The following is a 20924-nucleotide window of genomic DNA, read 5'->3' on the forward strand; positions in this document are numbered from 1 at the left end:
CTCCCTTCCTCCTTTCCTTCCCTCCACAAGGTCTTGCTACATGGATCTGGCTAGCCTCAAACTCAGAGCAATATCTTTGCCTCAGTCTCTGGGTACTAGGATCTGAAGTTTGGACCCCCATGCTTGGTTCTAACAAACCTTCTCTGAAACATACACTTTCAAATGAAATTTTAAGAAGATATATGCATTACCAAAATTATTAACAACATTCTCTTGCAAAAGAAGCATATGATGGAGCTACTGTAAAAACTAACTTCTAGCAAATGCTCAGAGTAAAATCTCTTCTAAATTCAAATTAAAAATGACTTATTGAAGTTACAGTCAGTAGGAAGCTGTCGTGTGGTCATGCAGGGAACTGAACCCAGATCATCTGCAAAAGCAATATGCACTCTCCACAACCAGAGCATCTCTCCTGGTCTGCGTTTTTAATTAGCTTCAAACTGCAATTCTTAGGTGCGCTGTGGAAGATGTTATGAAGGTATGGTAAAGATGTTATGAAGGTATGGTGCACTGTAAATTTTTTTTACCCTTAATGACATCAACACCAAGAAATATTCAGAGACCTCCATTTGCCACAGGAAATAAGGTGGCACTGGTAAAGCATCCCTTTGTTTCTCCCCCTTCTCATGCTGTTGTAAAATGAATAGATGCTGAAGAATGTGCACACTTAACTTGGTTTCTTATAATAGAACAAGAAAATAAGGTGTTTGAAACAAAAGTTCAATTCCAATAATATGCTTAGTAAGTTTTATTTTTTTGTGATAAGGATACTATTTAAGTAAGTCAGTCCTTGTACTACCCACAGGTAAAAATAAAAATCTAACTGCTCTTAAAATGTGTCTCTTTTTCAAAAGTCAAGAACGTGTTATTAGATCTGGGTTTCCCCAATCTACGTCACACAACTCTCAGACACAAGCATGTGCTGTGGCCCTTAACTGTCACTGAAGTTAGCATACATCTTCAGAGGGGGTAACTCTTAACTTTTCTTAATATCACATTTTGACATAGTTTACAGCTGCTCGGGTCTCATAGGAGATCCATGTCAGTGTGGTGACAACTGGAATCAGAGCAAAGCCAACCTTAGGCTTTAAAGACAGAACATAATTTATATCTAAGTCAGCTAGTTCTCTTTACATAGGCAGTTGTGGGCATGTCATGGAACTAGCAAGGGTTCACTATTTGCTTACACCAATAGCCTCTAGTAAAACTTAAAATAAAATCAATCAAGGAGATAAAATTAAATGGCATAGAGACCAATGTGCTCTGTCTGGTCTCTATGACCCCACTCCGACTCACTCACCAGGGCTGTTCTGACTTGTCCTCTTCTCTCTTCATGGTACGAATGCTCTCCAGCATCCTGTCATTCTCAAAGCCCCCTTTCCCATAAGCTGATCACAAGCATGCTCCTTTCTTTACCTCGCAGTCCAGGACTCCTCTGCATTTCGACTCTCCACATTCAACTGCACTACCTTCCTCTATGTCACCAGATTAGAGTTCATTCTCTGGGGCTGTATCTCATATCTCTATTGAGAGAGCTAACAGGCCACACCCACACACCTGCATTATCTGGTTACATAAGAGCAAAGTTCAAGCTCAACAAGTCCAAGTCCCATTAGCAGTCTATATTAAATGTATGCAGTGCAACTGATCCTGAGGTAAAACGGCCTGAGACTGGGGTCTAAGTGTTTCCAACTGTCTAAAGTGCAAGCTTAAACTAGGCGCAGTGGCAAAGAGCCTCCAGCTAGTAAATGTATCCTGAGGCTCTCCCAAACAAGTCCAAACACACATACAGTTTATAATACTACATTTAGCTTGTAGCTAATGCAACTGAAAATAATAAAGCTCAATCTAAAGGAAGTCCCTACATGTGCTTAAAGTAGGGCTCAGGTTTATTACAAGCCTAACATCTAATGTAATGCAGATATTCACAGAAAAGTGTGGGTTAACCAGGGGCAAGATCACTTACCAGGACAAAGCTGCTTTCAACCAAGCCCAATTCATGGTTGGGCATATTTATTTATAGTACCAGTAGAGAGTTTTAGAAATTTAATGAACTAGAAAGGAAGATAAATTCTATGACCCACATGAAAGAAGCAAAGCAGGCACATGAATAACCCCCAAAAAATATAATTAAAAAGACTTTTTGTGGCTCTGACATGTGTTTCATCTGTATTTAACATTGAATGGATGAATTTCCACTACAGTAGACACACCCAATCTTCAAATCTACCAGGCAAATAGACATGTGTGAATAGAGCAGTCCAAAAACTCATGCCTTCCCAGCAAACCACCACCTGTGCATGTCTAGGTTCAGATCATTTCCTAACAGACGGAACGGTATGCTGCTTACATTTGTGTCTTGTTCTAAGCACTTGTGTCAATCTGTCAGCTGTGTGATAGGGAATCAAGGCAGATATACAGTTCAGCTCAAATCTATACATTCCCTCACAATACTGGGATAAGATGAACTTTATTTTGGTGGATGAAAAAAGAAAATGAAAAGAAATTTAATGGTAAATTCTCCTGGCTAAAAAAAGTATATTTCTGAGAGTATGGAAATACATTCTGTGGAGACCTGGTTAAAAGTTTCATGTATCTTAAAGACTTCTGAACTGCACTGCTAAGGGAAGTAGCTCAAAGAGGCAGCAGTGAGAGACTCCCAGAGCAGCATCTGGCAGTAGAGATGCAGAACTCAAAGTCTCCACAGGAGAGCTCTGTACCACAAACAGAAAGGAAGGGAGGATCTTCTTCACAAACTCCAAGGGAAAAGATTGTTCCAAGGCTCAACTCTTCACTATCATGCAAAGCCTGTGGAAGGTCACCCCAGGGGACACTAGAATGAGGAAGGGAAGATATACCAAAGTAGTAAATCACTTTCCCTTCCTCTTCCTCGTTCTCCCTAGCCACACCAACAACTAGCATGTAGGCAACTGGTGAGCAGCATGCATGACTGAGGGGTAGCCCACCTTCACGTTTCTTAGCTATCACCAAAGTAATGTAATGCTTCATGGCATCTAAGAGAAGCCACAGTAAACATCCGATTTAATGAGTCCAATGCTTGAGTATACACCTTTTCATACCACGTTATGAAACAAGAAGCTGGCACATGGCATTTTTGATGAAACTGAAAGAGAATGGTTGCCTCAACTGAAGCTTTTGTGGAATTTGTGTGAGTCAAACCTGCAGCATTTGTAAGCCATTGTTACTTGAGAGAATTTGCAAGGTGTGCTTATCAAGACTCTGACAGTTTCTCAAAAGAAGTTAAGTCTGGCATTTCAAGAAAAACTGACAATGTTTACTGCCAATGGTGAATTTCATGCCTCTCAGCAAAAGTCAGAAAACTTCCCAGGGATTAATTAACACTATTATGATGTAAGTGGCTATAGTATTGTCTGACTTCTTGACACTATATACTGAAATGTGCCAACATCTAAAAGGTTTACATAACTCAGTGAACCAGCGTTGTCTAACCACAATGCACAGAATCACACACTGGTTTAAAAAAAGGAGATATATATCAAAAACCCCATAAACAGATTAAAAAAAAATCCATCCAAAGTACAAGAAGATCTAATAGCTTTTAGCATGACAAAGGTACAAAAAGTTAACCAACATTGTTTTGGAAATCTACATGGCAGTTAAACTTAAAAAAAAAAAAAGACCCTTTCACATAGTCAGGTACATCCTGCCTGATGGTGATTTAGAGGCCATGCCAGAGCAATTTGCTAACAGCAGCTGAGGACTGGCGCAAGCCGTGTGGATATGTTCATGACACTGATGAAAAGAAAACAGCTAAAGACTTCAGGGGAGACATGAATGGATCTCACAGAAACAGTAAGTGAAGGGTAAGTAGCAAATTAACTGGAACTTCTATTCAAATAAAGAAGCTATATGCATTGACTAATTATGTGCTGACGTCATGTGGAGGAAACGTGGAGATGGGTCAGCCACACACTCTTCTCTCCATTGCTGGCCACATTCAGAACAATCCACTTTCCAAATGACACTCTCTAGCTACAAGCACTCAAGAGTCTTACGGCCCTAAGCTACAGAGAGGGTGAGTGAAGAGGCTGCACTCACCCCAGTATTCACAGCAGGACAGGAAGCAGGGGGAAGGGCATTGGAGGAGATTCTGCCAGCAGCTCCTTGAAGCCTGAACCCTCCTCCTTAAAAGATGCTTCTGGGAACCTTCTCAGCATTTGTAATGCTGATAGTAAGATTAAGAACTTAATGGATTTCCAGGCTATTTAGGCATGTAGATCAGCCTAAGTCACAGTAAAAGCACTTTGACTTTAAACTACTTACATTTTCCTTTAACAAACATTAAAAAAGTGGCTGGTGGTTTTTATTAGAAGCCCTTCTCTATGCAGAGACTTAAAATATAACAGCAGCCAAGGGCCAAAGTTAGTCCCTCAGTAATGAGCTGGAATATGACATAAAATACAAAGCAAAATAAAACAGAACAAAACCAGCCGATACAGAGAAGTGAGGTAGCAACTCAAGACAGACAAAACAAGATAAATAAATGAGTACATTAAAAAATAATAAAACCAAAAGTTTTCATAGGGCGTAGGAAAAGAGCAAACTACCTTCAAGAGACCCTTAACAAGGTAGATACCTATTAACAGGTGGGTTTTCCAAGAAATACCCATTAATGGCTGAACCTACAGGAAACATGATTCACCATCCAAGAGGTCAAGCCTTTCTTTCCTTTTGGTTTTGGACAACAGTGCTGACTATAAAAAACTCAATATAAAGTGAGTTGTAACTATGCTATTAAGTTTTCCTAATAACAAGATGTAGATCTAACCAGTTTCAAAGACAAGGCAAATTCATCAGAACAATGCTTCTTTAGCAGGAGGTTTCCATGTGCAGATCATGGCTAAAGTGTTTACAATATCTGACTAAACACGCAGATTACTATTACCCATAAAATCCATACATATAAGGAACTAAACACATCATGAGAGAAAAATAAAACAATAAAAATAGTCCTTAATTGGATTTAGATAACAGAGCTACTGTTTTCAAGTAAGTCTAGAGCACCACCATGATTTAAAATTAGCCCCCCCCCCGGGGGGGGGGGGGGGTAGGTGTGTGTATGTGTGTGTGTGTCACAGTATGAATCTGAAGGTCAAAGTTTCCACAGAAAAAGGAAAGGGGGTGAGTTTTTATTGCATTCTTAGAGTTGAAGGACCCAAACTAAGCAAACTAAAATGGCAACTAGTGACTAAAGCAAGGAGGACAGCAATGCCCCTTCTTTGGAAACTCGAAGTAAAGAACCCAGACCTGTTTTTGTAGATTTAATATTACATCTAATAACGTGCCTCTGAATGGCTCTGCAGGCTCAAAATCATGTCACTGAAGAGATTTCAGGAAGAGCACCAGAAGAAAACAGACTTAAGGGGCACATAAAAGATGCCCTGATACCAAAATCTCAGAGGGGGTTGGGGGGGAAACAGAGGTACAGAACTAAGCAGAGACAGAATATCACTGAGAGACACCAAGACACTCAAGCATGTTTTAAAGGTATCTTAGGCAGAACTACTCCTACCCTACTAGACTGACATCTAAAGATTCTAGAATCTACATAATTAAGATGGGACTAGGGAGGCTGAGGCAGCTTTCCTGACAGCTAAATGACCTGATCTCACACATCCACATCCGTATAATTTAGTACTTCACAGGTAATAATCCCACTTAATCCTCAGAGCCACTCTGCATTATGCTCACCATGAGCTACATGTTGTTGAACTTCATCCTTGCTGGTAGGACGATCACTCGTCAGTGTTAGACTCACAAATGCCAAAGGGTTGTACATATACTATTTTCTTAGAAATACACTGGAGGGAAAGGGAGTAAGACGACTATACTCACCAACAAAAATATTTACTGTACATCCTCTTGATGGTAGGCATTTGCGACAGTAGACAAACATTAATTTCATGCTTTCCAGAACTCCAAGAGTATAACAGGAGTGGAAAAGCCAAAATAATGATATCTTATATGTAATTTAGGAGGTAAGTTATGCTATAGAAAAGCCACACACTACAAGGACAGCGTGTACCTCTTAAGGTTCTATGCAGGTTAGTGCTCGATATGCGAGTTAGCGCTCGCTAAGGAAGGTGGAAGGTGGCAGAGACATGAAGGGGGTGAGGAGCTCATGCAGGGATCTGAGTGACGGGAGTGTGTAATGTTACAGACAGAGGGATAAGTCCAGCACACAGACTTAAATGGGAATGTGCCTACTGTGTTCAAGGGTTAGCAGGTTAGGATGAACAGCTGGAGTGGAGAGTGGGAGAGGAGAAATGGGAGGCAAGGTCAGAGTTAGGACAGGATTGTGTAAGCGACATGAATCACAAGGACCCAGCCTGTGTGACACAGAGGGCTCTGGAGAGTTTTAAGCCTACACTGATTTGAAGTTTGAAAAGACCATTTTGGTGTGGAGGACATAGATGAGTGGCAGAGAGAACAGTTTTCTGGCATTGAGCAAAGCCCTGGGTACAACAACAAGGAAAAGTAGAAGAGGTGAGAGCAGAGGCAAACAGGAAGGAGAGAAGAAAGAAACCATTCTGGTAGTTCTGTCGATAGGAACAAGTTAAGGAAAGGAGACTGGTTTTCCCTTGGAAGGCCACTGCAGTAGTACCAGCAGGAATTGATAGGAAAGAGACAAAGATGCTAAAAGGAGAGGGAAGGAAAGGGGCTACTTTCTGGGTTTGTGTGGGACTGTGTAAGGGTATCCTGGATCACGGTGGAGCAGGTGCCTAGAACCCCGAGACTCTGTAGATTCTGGGCGAGATTCTACATGAGAACTGGCAGGAATTCGACGGCCCCCAGAACCCAGGATCCTGAAAAAGCGGTCACAGTCTCCATAGAATTACTACATAGGCCACGCTATAGGCCTCAGGCCCTAGGGATTTACATACTAATGAAGGCCAGAGGGCAGAGCAAATTAAACATGCCTCCCCCAGATCCTCCCCCAATCCTCCCCCTTTCTCCCTCCCTATGTAACTCGGGACTGCCCTGAGTTTTTGGGGGTACGCCTAGATCCATCTATCATCCGCCATGACAATAAACCTTTTTGGAACCAAGGACTTCCTCGTGTTACTGGGGCCTGCCGCCGCCAAGGCCCCCAGGCCGTTGGAACCATAGAGTTTCCTCCGAATGTGGGACCCGCCACAGTGGTGGAAGCCCCTCCGGGGCCACCCCACCGCTGTGGCGGCCTTTTTAAATTTTCCCCACAGTTTTGGTTGAAGGAACAGTTCTGAACAATCCCAGATGTAGGTCTAGGAGAGAAAAGTCAAGTTAACATCCATGGTTTTAGAATGAATAGCCCTAGAAAGGAAGTGGGCTGCTGACAGACCAGGTTTACAGAGAAAGATTACTCAATGTTGGGCTTGTTAAGACTGTCTTATTTAAGGCAATTTAGTGAAAAAAGTTCTTGGAGCTCTCTGAGCAGGTAATAACACACATTTGGAAATTGCAAGAAAGTTCATTGTACTGTATTAAAATACTGTATTTCATTGAGGTTGGTAGGAAGTAAGCTTTGGTCTATTTCAAAGTAGCAGGCTAGTAAAAAACGAGAAAATGAACATACATTAAGAAAATCTGAATTTAAAAAACCCAAAAGACCAATGGTAAAGGAGGAAGCCGTGGAGTACCTATACAAGTCAACTACATAAGTGACTCAAGAAGAGGTGGCCCATTATTTCCAAAGCTGTCAATAAATGAGGTGAGGATTTAGTAACCAGGAATATTTTCTTCCAAATAACCCACAGTAAGTGACTCGAGTCCCACATCAAAGAAAACATGATTGTGATTGAATATGTTACATTTCAGTCTTCTAGTTAATTTAACTTTCTAAAGAAGTATGCAGAGATGGAATTGATCCAAACTGATAATTGAGACTCAAATCAGTTCGATATTTTAAGAAACAGATGCCAATGGCCATTTGCTAACATTCAAATACCATTCTTTGAAGTATTAAAAAGTCTTAAATGTAAATGAAATACAAGGATAAATTGCTTCGTCCTGACATGAATCCATGACAAATCAAAAGTCAAACTGTTCTCTTCTTTTGTCTATCAAAATGAAACACAAGTTCATATAAGTGACCAATCATATCCCAGAAGCATTTTATAAGACTACAAAATACTAGCGCAACTTGCCAAAAGGCCAAATTTTAAAATGTAATTATTACAAAAGAGCAAATACAAGTGTCATTATGCGCACCCAAGAGAATAAGATGCAATGCTTTTGGAGTAACAGGCAATCGAAACCACACACTGACAAGCCAGTTTGATAAACAAAGTACAAAAGGAACAAAACAAAGAGCCCCAGCAGAAAAAGTTCAGGCCTTGCTGAAGAAAGTGAATTCTGCTGAAGCAGATGGGAAGTCTGAAGACCTTTCCTGTCTCCCAACAGGAACACAAACCACTCTACAAGAGCTTGGTGCTTGCCAAATGCAGCAGTGATTTCTAGTTCTCAAGATTCACCTTCACGGTCTTTAAATGACAGTGGCTTCAACATCCAATCAGGTCCTTTCCACATAAACCACTGAAGTAACACCAGAGACCTCTTTCTCCAATGCAGATCTTCTCATTGTGCCACACTGACAGTTCCAGAACCCAAGACTACAGACGTGTTCTTCAACAAGAAAATTAAACATGTTTACCAAACTACGCAAAGAGGATGCTGAGAGCCAGCCAAACTCCTCCATAAATTCTAGATGCTCCTTCAGTGGAGGGCATTGAAAGACTATTCTGGCAGGTCCAAGAAGAACACATAGCAAGTAAAGTCTGGGAAATATGCTGGAAAAACCAACAGCCTAAACTGGTTGCTGTCAGGTCTCAAAGAAACCTGGCAGAAGTCACACTCAGTCCCTAGGCGGTTCCCAGCTCTGCTTACCCCTCCCCTATCCTAAACTCGGATCCCATACAGCCTCAGTCAACTTGGCCACATGGACATTTGGCTTCTCTCTTGGTTCCCACATGCTCTATTGGTCCTCTCCTCTCTCCCTCTCACACCCACGCCCCAACTCTCTCCTCTCGTGGGCCAGTTCAGTTTGCTGGCCCAATTCAGTTTGGATTGGCCCAATTCAGTTTGGACTCTTCCAGTTGCTTCTTGGCTATGCTCTCCCTTGTATCTACAATAAACCCTTCCCCTTAACCATACCTGGAAGGAGTCAAGTTCTTATTTTCATTCAGTTACCACTTGGGAGACAGACTAACAGACTGGCATAGAAGGCCACTGATACTACAAATCTGGGAGACCTTTACAACACTACGGATTAATTGAAATCTAGTATCTTTATCCTAAAAGTTAGGTAAATAAAAGAATTTCTTAAATCACATGACCTTATCTACCAGATTTCTATGTATTCTAAATTTAAGACTTTGGCATAAAGATATGGATTGGTACACTGATGGAAAAAGAGCTAACAGATTCAAATCTCTACAGTTATTGCTTAGTTCATGTTACCCCTGGACTTGTCAAACATAACTGTTTATCAGAAAAAAATCATAAAGAACAAAAGAGACAACTGGATTTAAAAACATGGAAGAATAAAACTGTGATAATAATGTGCAGTGCACTAGAATATAAAAATGGGTTAAATATTATTTTAAAGAAATGGAAGCATTTTGTTGTTTGGAAAACATCGTAACACAAATCACCAATGAGCAATTACGTGACTCTTCTGGGATGGGCCCACATTAATATCTCCATCTAGGCCTTGCTTCATGAGTACCTCTCCTCTTAAACCCTGTTCTTAAAATCATTATGCAGTTTTCAATAAATCTCGACTCCACTTCAAAAGACCCAAAGCCAAAACAAGAAATGAATAATTATATGCATGTATGTATATATGTATGCATTTAACTCACCTTTTTAAAAAAAAAATCACCATTTAAAAGCAAAGTAGGACTGGTACCAGCACAGACAACTCCCAAAAGCAATAAATCACCAACTTCAATAGATATAAAGTATATTAAAACTAAATCAATCTTTATAGACAACCATGATGGATTTAAACACTGGAGTTCTGGAACATCTGGCCACAGTGTAGATCAGGAAGGGACACGTTATTGCAAAAGCAAGTTAACAAGCCTCAGGAACCATAAAAAAAGTTCACCTGGTTCTTGGACTGTAACTCTTGCCCAACAAATCATAGACGCTAAGACTTTCACACAGGGCACTGACCTAAGCTGTGCTTGTTTCCTGGACTGCACTGAACCCTCATGCTCTGCCACCATGCTGGTCTCGTCGGTTCACTACATTTCGCCAAAGCCCCACACTACAGTTATCCTTATCCTAAGAAAGGGTAAACAGTAAATAATTAAGGCCACCCAGTAAGTAGCCAATCTAAGCCTTACAACAGTATATTCTGGGTGTTGAAAATAGAAATAGTATTTAAAAACAAAACAAAAAACCCTTTAAATAATAAAAATCAAATGGGTCTATCGATCATAAAAACCTTTATTCATATGATTTAAAGGCAGAGTCGACATGTGTGAGATAATGTTAATTAAAATGTTTTATTTAAAAGTACATAGAGCCAGGTATGATGGTACATGCCTATAATCACAGTACTCAGGAAACTGAAGCAGGAGGATAGTTGGAATACACAATGAGTTCCAGGCAAACCTGGGCTATGTAGTGAGACTGTTTCCATAAGCAAACAGAAACTTTAAAAAGCCAACTTTGTGTCTGGCCTTTTATAGGAAAACACAAAAAGCCAAATGGAAGGGAGAAGCGGTTAACAGATGGTGACAGCCAGGGGATGTGACTATGATTTTAATTTCCTTACTATCTGTCGCAGCAGGCCCCCAAAGCCTGAAATAAAGGTAAATGCTGTTTGCGTTAAGATGCTTTAAAAACCCTGGAAACAGCAGAAATTCTCAGCTATAGCTACAAATAATTTTTGAAAACAGCCTATCAATGACAGCATATTAAAACCTGTCCTCAAAGATCTTTTACTGTACTAGACTGGGACTGGTAGTTTTTTTAATGTGTAGTGGGGAAAGTTGTAATTGGGTTAAATAATAATAATAAATCTTTTTTCAGCACCATGAGGTTGCCAGGTCCAGACTACAGATTCCCAGCAACATTTCCTTTCCACAGTGCAAAGGTAACAGCCTTGCAGGCTTCAGCTGACAGCAAGTTAACAGAAACTGTATTCCCACACAAAAACAAGAGAAGAAGCCCAATACACGCTCAAAATCACTGCAGCAACACTCATTACTTACAGTGAGGTCTCAAACACATACCTAACATATGTCTATCCTGCTTCATTGGGGTTTTGGTTGGTTGTTTTGGGTTTTTTGTTTTGTTTTTAAACCTCTGAATGTGAGTTGCTAGAAGGAAGGAGTTCTGTGCCTCTTTCCCTTTGTCATTTTTAAAGTATTTTATTACACAGTGGTTTTGAATTTTGTAAATAGTCTTGGAAAACACCTTCTAGGAATGAAACAACGTAAAAAACGCTGACAGTGGCATTTTCCCTCACAAATTGTTAGAGAGTGTTTTTCCCTTTTTTCCGTTTCCTTTTTTTGCTTTGCCTGTATATTTCATGTTTATAAATTGGTAAAACATAAAATTTTTTAGTGCTTTAAAAGACATCGTTCACAATTTACAGGTTTGTGTGTGAGGAAGGAAAAGTGTTAGGAACATGGAACTTTGCTAAACAAATCAAGTGTGGGCAGATGAGTGTTTCAGGAAGGGGTAAGGACTACTCAGCGCTGAGAAGTAGCTTTCCATGGAAATCTCTATCTCAGAAACAAAACCTGGAATCGGACAACCTCAGCTTTACCTGCAAAGAGGCCGAAGAACTTACAAGGGTGAATGAAAAGGAAGAGTCCTGCTTGGAACCCAACGGTAACAAGTCCCGCCCACTTCCCCTGGAGGACCCGTTGCTATGGAAACCCACAGTAACCCTTTAGATTCAAGAAGCCTAAAAAGGGATATTCTCCCAGAGACTGAGGTACATTAAATATGAGGCCCTGTTAGAGGTTTCGGAGGAAAGGTTAAAATGAGATAGACAGCCTCATGGCTGTAACAAGGGGCCACGGGGTAGTTTCTACAGGAATTCAAAACGCCAGCGTCATACAGTTTAACTCAACTTTGACTTTGTCTGTTAGGAAGTTTTCTCCCTCCACTGAGGGAAACAAACCACTTTTGTGCACTTCGAGACGTTTGTCCCCCTTCCCAGTGGAAAACAAAACCGCTGTTCTGTGTTCGGAACAAGGAGGAGTGAACTGGAGTTTCATCCCAGCAATTACAAACCGAATGCTACTACTACTTTGTAAAACCTAAAATCCTGACTTTCTCTTACCGAACCAGTGTCTCTGAACTTAAAATTACATGCAGATCTTTTTCAAATAAATGCCTTGGGTTTGAATTAGTCAATGGGAGCACGTGAGATTTAAAACTCCCCTGTGAATCTCCCGCATAGACAAGTTTAGGAACTATCCTAGGGCAGGATTTACAGAGGCGGCGGGAGTATTTCAAAAAGAAACAGCCCACTTATCTCTACTGGCCTTCTTCAAAAACAAGTAAATAACCAAATAGAATAAGCTAGTCTTCTGCACGCGCACATGGGACAATAGGTTGCTTGACACACAGACTAAGCAGCACGCCCTAACAATACTTTCTTTGAGATAAAGGCAGCAAGTCTTTCCTTCCCCAGGCAGCGAACAACCAAGAACAACCAAGCCACCAAACTTCAACCTCTAGGTTAGAGCGAATGGGTTCTGCAAGGCACTGAGAACTTGGAGGATGCACTTCTGCAGCAACAGGACCCCGGCGAGGGCGCACCTGCAAGGATCAGGGCGAAAAGGCAGGGCGTGGGTCCTCAGAATTCCCAGCCCCCGACCCCGTCGGCCACGCCCCAATAAGTTTCTTGGGAGAAGTTTGCTCAGGCCCCTAGGTGCTCTCGGTGCGCTCCGGACGGATTCGGCCATGCACGGTGCAGGTGGCCGCCACCCTGTCCCGGACCTCCGCCCCCACCGAGCTGGTTTGGCCCACGTCGTCTGCCCGGTCGCGGCCAGGCTCGCCTCGCCCTGTGGGGTCCCGTCGGCCGTCCTGCTCCGCGCCCTGGGACCCGCACCCCACAAGAAGCCCCGGTATCTCGTCGCCCCCCACGCCCCCGCTCCCCTCTCCTGTCGCCGCCCGAGCCCCCTCGTTCGGCCACTCCCGCCTCCGGGCGCGCGCCCCCGCCTGGGCCCACGCCGCGCACGCGTGCAGCTGCCCGCCACTCGCCCGCACTCACCGTGAGCGTTCTGCGTGGCCACGGACGCTACCGCCGCTCGCAGCTTCGACCAGGTGCCCGCTCCGCAGGCCCGGTCCGGGAACTCAGGGATCCAGAGCCCGGCGGGCGAGGCGGGCACCCGCACGCAGGGCACGCTCCCCGGGACCGTGAACGCACGCCCGAGCGCCAGGAGGGGCCGGGAGGCGCTCCCGGAGGCTGCCCTGGATACGGGGCATGCGCAGAGCCCTCCCCTTCCCCAGCCCTGAGAGTAGTGGGCGGGGATTCTGGAAGACTTGTTGGGAAGACTGGATAGGAAGGAGCTAGGACTAGTCTCACTGGAGACCTCTGTGTCCTTGTCCCACAAACTGCCACTTCTTCCTCCAGCTCACTCATTACATCAGCTATGAAATACTTATGGAGCATCTATTTTGCAGACTCCAGAGCAGTCTTTCGGAGTAGTAGACGTGTTGCCTTTGATTTTGGAACTCCCTTTAGACTGATGAGAGAGGTGTATGAACAAGAGATCACTAACATTTAAAAGAGCAAACATCAACTACGCTCTTCAACCGTAGAAGGAAGGAGAATGGCTGGAGTGCTAAAGAAAGCTTAGTTGAGACATGGAAAAACGGGTAGAGCTGAAGTGAGAAGACAAACTTACCTGTTGGGGAAGATAAACACAAGAGCAAAATTTTTGCCTCTTTTGCTTGTGAACGCTCAAAGGCAAGAATTTCCTGGAAGCTGCTTGGGGGGGTTAAAGTGGCAGCTGGAAATGTAGTTGAAACTCCTCCAGAAATAATCCTGAATGCTTAGCCCAAGATTCCAATAGTGAATAAATAGGATTTGCTTAAAATGGGAGACAGAGGAATCCTGTGTTGGCCTTTTGAGGTATAACGTCTGAAATGCTTAGCTATCTCCTATGTGAGAAGTAGTGGAATCCTAAGTTCAAGAATATTAAGACAGAACTTGGGTGAACCAACTCTCAAGAGTTACTGGTCAACAAGGTCCCAGGGGCCCATAAAGCAATACAAACTATTGTTACTGTTGCTTGCTGAAGAAACCACTCCTACTTTGGTTGCAAAACATAAAGAAACCCAGCTATACTATACCAGAAGGTGCTACACAAGCTGCTAAGGGAGAACTGCCATGAACAGTCTTGGTTGTGGAGCCTGCAGGCTACATTACTAACAGCCCAGGCAAGCTGGACTCACTGGTGCAGTAATGGCAAATCTGTTATGGGGATAACCAAACACTTCTGGTCTTTGGTTTCTTTGTTTTTGTTTGTTTGTTTTGTTTTGTTTTGTTTTGTTTTAAATGGGGGGATGTGCTTCCCAGGAAGAAATCTTCATCTGCTAATATAGACTTGGTCAAAAAATTGTGACTAGAAGATCTTGGGTCCTAGTGGAAAAGCTACTGTTGTCATTTTGCTAACTGGATATGATGTGTCATATCTGTCAAGTGCTTTCTGAATATTTTTTATGTTCATAGATTGATGATATTGTCAGCTTTGATCAAAAAGGCAGCAGTTACTGCAGAGACTTGTAACTGTTCAAAGGACTGAGAGTAACTGTCGAAAGCTGAACTCTAAGTGGAACATCTGTATCGTTCCTCCAAAGGGCTCAGGGGACATTCTGAAGTAAATCCTGGAAAGAATATAAGAGAGGAGTAAGGAGTAACTTATTATAGAATGTGACATGGTCTTAAATCCTTGAGTTGTTAGTTACTATGGTTATCAGCACAAGGCCTGCTCAAGGTTGGAGCCATCAACACTCTGTCAAGGAGCAGGAAAGAGCTCAGCAGGCCTTACCCCTCCCTGAGGTTATGAATTCAATTTCGGTTGCTAGGGGATGGAGAGACTGTTCCTTCAGTGATATAGTCATTGGTTCCAGGCAGGTCCAGAAAATAACTCCTTACCCACGTTCCTGTGAAGAACTCTAACTAAACTTCAGGGCTCCTAAGGAAAAAAAAGGAGAAGAAAATAAAATAAAAAGGCATACAATGAAAGAAAAGACAAAGAAGAGTGTGTCTATGGGAGCAATTAGCCAAGAAAAGATTTTAGTTGCTAAATATGATTAAAATGAATTATGTATGTATACAAAAATGCCATGCCCGTTAATATGTATAATTAATATAGGATAAAAAATAAAGAGAAGGAATATAAAGGACAGATGGAAAAGTCTCAGAGATTATAAGAAATACAATGTCTTCTAGCTTTGCTTAATTCCCCTTTGAAGTAGAGACATGTTTATCATGCCAGGCACCTTCCATATGGCATTGGACCATCATCCTTGGTAAAGGTTTAATAGCAGACAAATGACACCTATAAAACATACAAACGTAGGTGCTAAATACTTATTCTAGTGTGAGTTTGGCCTGAGACAATGTCTTTTTGTTTATTTGAAAAACATTACTATGAAAAATGATGTATATAAGAAAGACAGTTGGGCTTTCCAAATCAAAACTCCTTAGATAGAATGCACATGCCATAATAAAGTTTGTTAGTGCCCCAATCACTTAATGTCTCTGAGCCTTACTATGTCCATCTGTGATATGGGATCATAATAGTTATCTGGACAGTGCTTAGTTTTATGGTGGACTTTCTTGGCAAAAGTTCTAGATTGTAGTTGTCATTCTAGATGGTTCAGGTAGGGTATGTTTGAGATGTCATTAACACATCTGTAGCTCTGAGAAAAGCATTTTACTAATCACTGTTGCGAATGTCATCTAATCAGCTGAAAACCTTAATACAAAATCTGACTTTCCATAATTAAGCAGAATTTTACCAGCAGTCAACCTTAGGCAGCTCTCCCCAGGGTCCCGAGGCTCCTGGGCTGACACTCCAATCTTAACCCACCCCCTCTCTTCTTATCTCTCTCATCTCTGTCTCTCTGTGTGTATCTATCATTATCTCTATCTCTGTCTTTCTTTCCTCTGCTCTATATCATACTCAAGTATATGTGTGTCTATATGTGTGTATTATTTAGCACACACACATGTACACACAAGCTGTATATCTAACATAGATGAATACATGTAAATGAAAGAAAATCGAAAAATTCTAAATTGAGTCATTCATACAAAGGTTCCATATCCCCAAGTCAAAATGAGACAGCTCTTTACAGGTAAAATCAGATCTTTTGACAAATATAGAAATGATGACTACATCCTTGTAAATTAGCAAGCTGACAAATCTGTGCTACATCTTTATAATGAAAATGACCTTGAAGCACACAAACCTCTATTTGCTTCTTGGTCCTTCTTTCCTCAATCTCTTCTGCCTGTAAAACTCTCTGTTTAATTCCCAGGAACAATGTTCTTTTTCTTAGACTGGATACTGCTTGGTTCATGGACCACTAACAAAAGGCAAAGAAACCACTTTAAGTTTGTGCTTTGACTTATGTATGTAACACACACACACACACACACACACACACACTACTCATTCTATTGCTTCTGTTTCTTGGGACAACTCTGGCTAATACAACTTATAACATTCTCAAGAATATTAATTTTAATTAAAAACCAAACATTATCTTTAACTTGCAATCTTATGAAAAAATCAAACTCAGGTGTGTAAAAGTCCAACACATAGTAGAAGATGATTAAATGACAAATGCTATCATCCGTTAATGAATATCAACCATCAAATAAAATTGAGAGGGGTGGATACTTGAAAATACTTTTCTCAGTTCATTGGGTAATAAATACTTAAAAACCAGATTTATGAGACAAAAGAAAAAGATTGATCCATAGCTCCAACACAAGAAAGGTAACACATGAATATATTTTGGTTGTTTATAAATAAATTTGCTAAATTGATACTGATAAGAAATAGATGCTTGGTATATGATAAAACACCAGACTTACAAAGATAGACATAGAAGACCACATGGGCACATTTTATTGCAATTTCTGTTCTGGTTCTGTTCTTTCTGTTTTCTGCCAGGATGGGAAAAACCCAAGAGCTTACTTCTGACAAAGTTCCCTACTTCCCAGAGTGGCTGCATGCTGTAGTGCTCAACCTATATCAGCGTTTTTATTGATTTTTTTTTCTGTAGAGTCCAATAGCTAAGGGAGCATGCAAAAATGATTAAAATATTCCATTTAGTCTACAAATACCACAATTTGTTATTCTAGGCAGTGCCTCTATCTTGAGGGAATTTATTAAATACTCCAAGAAAAGAATCCTGACTATAATTTAGAAGAATGTGACAGGTACCTTAAGAGGAAATGAATGATTTGGCCAATTATACTTTATCAGATAGTTAATGCCAGGGGCTTTCTTTCCTCATGCTGGCCTCACCATGGTTCCTAACTTTCTATTTCGGTTTGGTAAAAGCCAATGAGGTATGACAGAATATTTTAAATAGGTTTCATTTGAGGCTGATAAGTCTTAAATAACTTAATATTCTCATTTCACTGATTCTCAGCTTCTCAGATGACAGGACACTGGAAGGTGGGGTGAGTTAGAAGTACAGCTTACTTAGGTTCAAAAGCTCCTTTTTTTAAAAAATCTTTTCTTGCTGTCTTGACTATTTTATTTAAAGGAGAATTTAAGTATGAAGTATAAAATAATAATTCTCCTGATGTAATGGAAATATGTAACTCAAGTACATGAAAGGAAACCATAACAAAAGGTTTGGTTTGGGCTGGCAATGGGACAATGTGTTGGAAGCTATTATAAGGTGGAGCATGATGATGATGTCATACTTCTGTGACCAGCCCCATTCTGAGGTAGTATTCTTTTCCTTTTTGGCAAAGTATAAAATATTGCTCTATAAAGTACTTCAACACCAGATCACACAAAAACAAATGATCAGAGGGAAATGTTTAAATCATCAGGATACATTCTTATGAGAACTTGTGAATACCTTCATTTTGGAGCGTGTCACAGCAATTGGAAATAAATTAATCTGGACCATCCTTCCTAGAAATGGAAGAGTCTTAATAAAATTGATGGGACTGGTCTCAAACCGCAAATGAAAATTATCATTTGATGAATGGTAGTGGTGATAATAGAAACTGCAGTGTTTATCGTGAGTCAGATTGTTCAAAGATTGTTAAGCCGTGGAATGATGTTTTAAAAAGTTATAAAATGTGCTACCTCCTAATTCTTTAAAATTAAACTCGACTCTCCTGCCTTGAGTCACATGCAGTCCTCTTCCACGGTCTTTCTTTATGCTAATTCTATTCAAAACACCTTATCCTGGTCCATATTACAGTAGAATGTTGTCTCCTTACTTGGCAGGCAATGTCACTCTAGAGGCTTCTTGATGTGAGAGTATTTGATCTTGAAATGATTAAAATCTAACAAACAGGTCAGCAAGCACGGCAGCAATAATTAATATCAAATTCTACTTACGTCTTTTTTAAAAGAGGTTATCGTATAGACAAATGTTGAAGCAGTATTTAACATGATCACATCAGGTTTGGTCATACATGCCTATAATCCCACCACTTGGGAGGCTGATAAAAGAAGATCCAGAGTTAAAGACAAGACTTGACTACATAGTGAGACCCTCATCTCAAAAAACCAAAATCCAAAATTCCCCAAAGCAAAACAAACAAAAAACCCCAAAGCAACAAGATAATTTTTGCACATCTTAATTATTCCTGTACCTCCAATCCCATGTAAACTTTGTGTAGTAGTCTGAATGAAAATGGCCCCTATAGACTCTTAGTGAGAGGCATTATTGGAAATGTGGCCTCATTGAAGGAAATGTGCCCCTGGGGGTGAGCTTTGAACTTTCAGAAGCTCAAGCAGGCCTAGTGTCACTCTTTCTTGCTTCCTGCCAATTCAGGTGTAGAACTCTCAGTCCCGTCTCCAGCACCATGTCTCACTGTGCACTGTCATGCTTTCCTCCATGATGACAATGGACTACATCTCGGACTATAAGTTACTTCCAGTGTTTTCCTTTACAGGAGTTACCTTGGTGTCTCTTCACAATAATAGAAACCTGAACTAAGACACTTTGTATCAATGTTATATTTAAAACATTAAATTCAGTTTAATCATGAAAACTAAATTCTTGTAAACTACTTTATGTGAGCAACAATAAAAGGTAAAAGCTATACATGGAGCTATAGTTCCCTTTTTAAAAAAATAATCTCTAATGGAAATTTATAGTATTTTCTTGACTGTGAGCATGCACTTTATTAAACCAGTTTTTCTAAGATCACATAAAAATTAGAATATTTATTTTCATGTCACATTTCATTGGGGTGGGGCATTCTAGATCACAGCTGCTTACTACAAAGAAATTTCTATAGGAACACTTTAAACATGAATAAGGACAAACACTTTTGTGAAGCAGGTCATCACGTTCTATCCCTACTGGCCTGAAATTGTAATATCGTCTAGGATTGCTTGGAGCTAGCTCCTTACCTGGCTTAACTTCTGAAGTACTGGGATCACAGGCATGTAGCATCAGAATAGGCCAGCACAGATAAATTAAGGTTGATACTGTTTCCAATTTATTATACCAAAATATCTTTTCAACGTATAATGGATAAAACATATTTTAAAAACACATTTTTACTTCTTTTCATAGTATGTCTTTGAAATCATGTATGTTCTTTTCCTTAAAAGCTCAACTCAATTCAGTCTGGTCATATCTCAACTGCTTTCTAATTACTTATGACTAAATCCATGTACAACATGGATTTAGGACTAAGTCCTTTGTTCCCATTCCTGGGAGTATGTTACCATCGGGTGAGAAATTTGAAAAAAAAAATTTATGTCTGTGTCATAACCTACAGTTGTGGATATTTGATCTGTATATCACCTGGAAACAGGTTTTTATAAACTCTTTATATATAATATAAAATTTGAGACAAATCTCATTTATATGCATTTTAAATCATTCTCTAGTGTTTGGTATGAAATGCATAGCAATTGTGTAGTTATATATGTTCACTTGCATCAGCTTATAAAATTATGCTAAAATATACTAACAATACAGTATATTTAATACCCATTGTAAATGAGCATCACTAATATATCTTAAGATTACTTGCTAATAAAAGTCTGATGCTTTGTTTAATATGGCTAGGTTTATTTTTAACATAACCCATTCCATATTGAAATTTAATTCTAAAGTTGCTATAAAACAGTGTTAATTCTGTAGAAGATTTGACTGAAATGAAATTCTCTTTCTCTACCCTCTTAGTGTCCATGTTTGAAACACTTGAATTAAGGTCATATTTTAAAATGAATGGGTAAATAGAATTTATCTATGAGCATGTAGACACACATGCAAAACAATGACTAAATATCTAAAGATGGGAGTTATAAACAACACTTTATGAGAGGGTGGGAAGAAAAATGATTTTCAAGTGGAACCAGGGAAACACCATAGTTTCTTCTTAATGCTATTTTAATGAGTTTATTTAATTATTGAGACAGGATCCTTCTGTTTTCCAGTTTATATCCTAACTTCCAGGTTCAAGTGAGGCTCCTGCCTCGGCTTCTCAAATAGCTGGGATAGCAGGTTTGTGTCACTGAGCCTGGCCATTAAAAGATACAGATTCATGATGCTATTTTGTCTATCAAGTGGTCTTTTCCATACCTTCAAGATGGTAAAACTCTTCTGTTTTAAATCAATCACTGTCATTCTAACAGGCAGCTTGAGACATATCAAGTTACCAAGTCCAAGAACAAAGATTTTATTGTGGAATGGCATCA

General features: G+C 40.3%; 1 protein-coding gene across 1 annotated transcript in view; it reads right to left on the reverse strand.

Annotated features, from left to right (window-relative positions):
- Btbd3 (BTB domain containing 3) overlaps positions 1 to 13389 on the reverse strand; it is a 28513-nt gene extending 15124 nt beyond the window's left edge. Inside the window, exon 1 of the mRNA XM_028754954.1 lies at positions 13265 to 13389. The gene's annotated coding sequence lies outside the window, so the exon portion shown is untranslated. The remainder of the gene's footprint in view (positions 1 to 13264) is intronic.
- Positions 13390 to 20924: the final 7535 nt, after the last annotated feature.

This window comes from Grammomys surdaster, unplaced genomic scaffold (assembly GCF_004785775.1).
Source record: "Grammomys surdaster isolate TR1022 unplaced genomic scaffold, NIH_TR_1.0 129, whole genome shotgun sequence".
Taxonomy (NCBI): Eukaryota; Metazoa; Chordata; class Mammalia; order Rodentia; family Muridae; genus Grammomys; species Grammomys surdaster.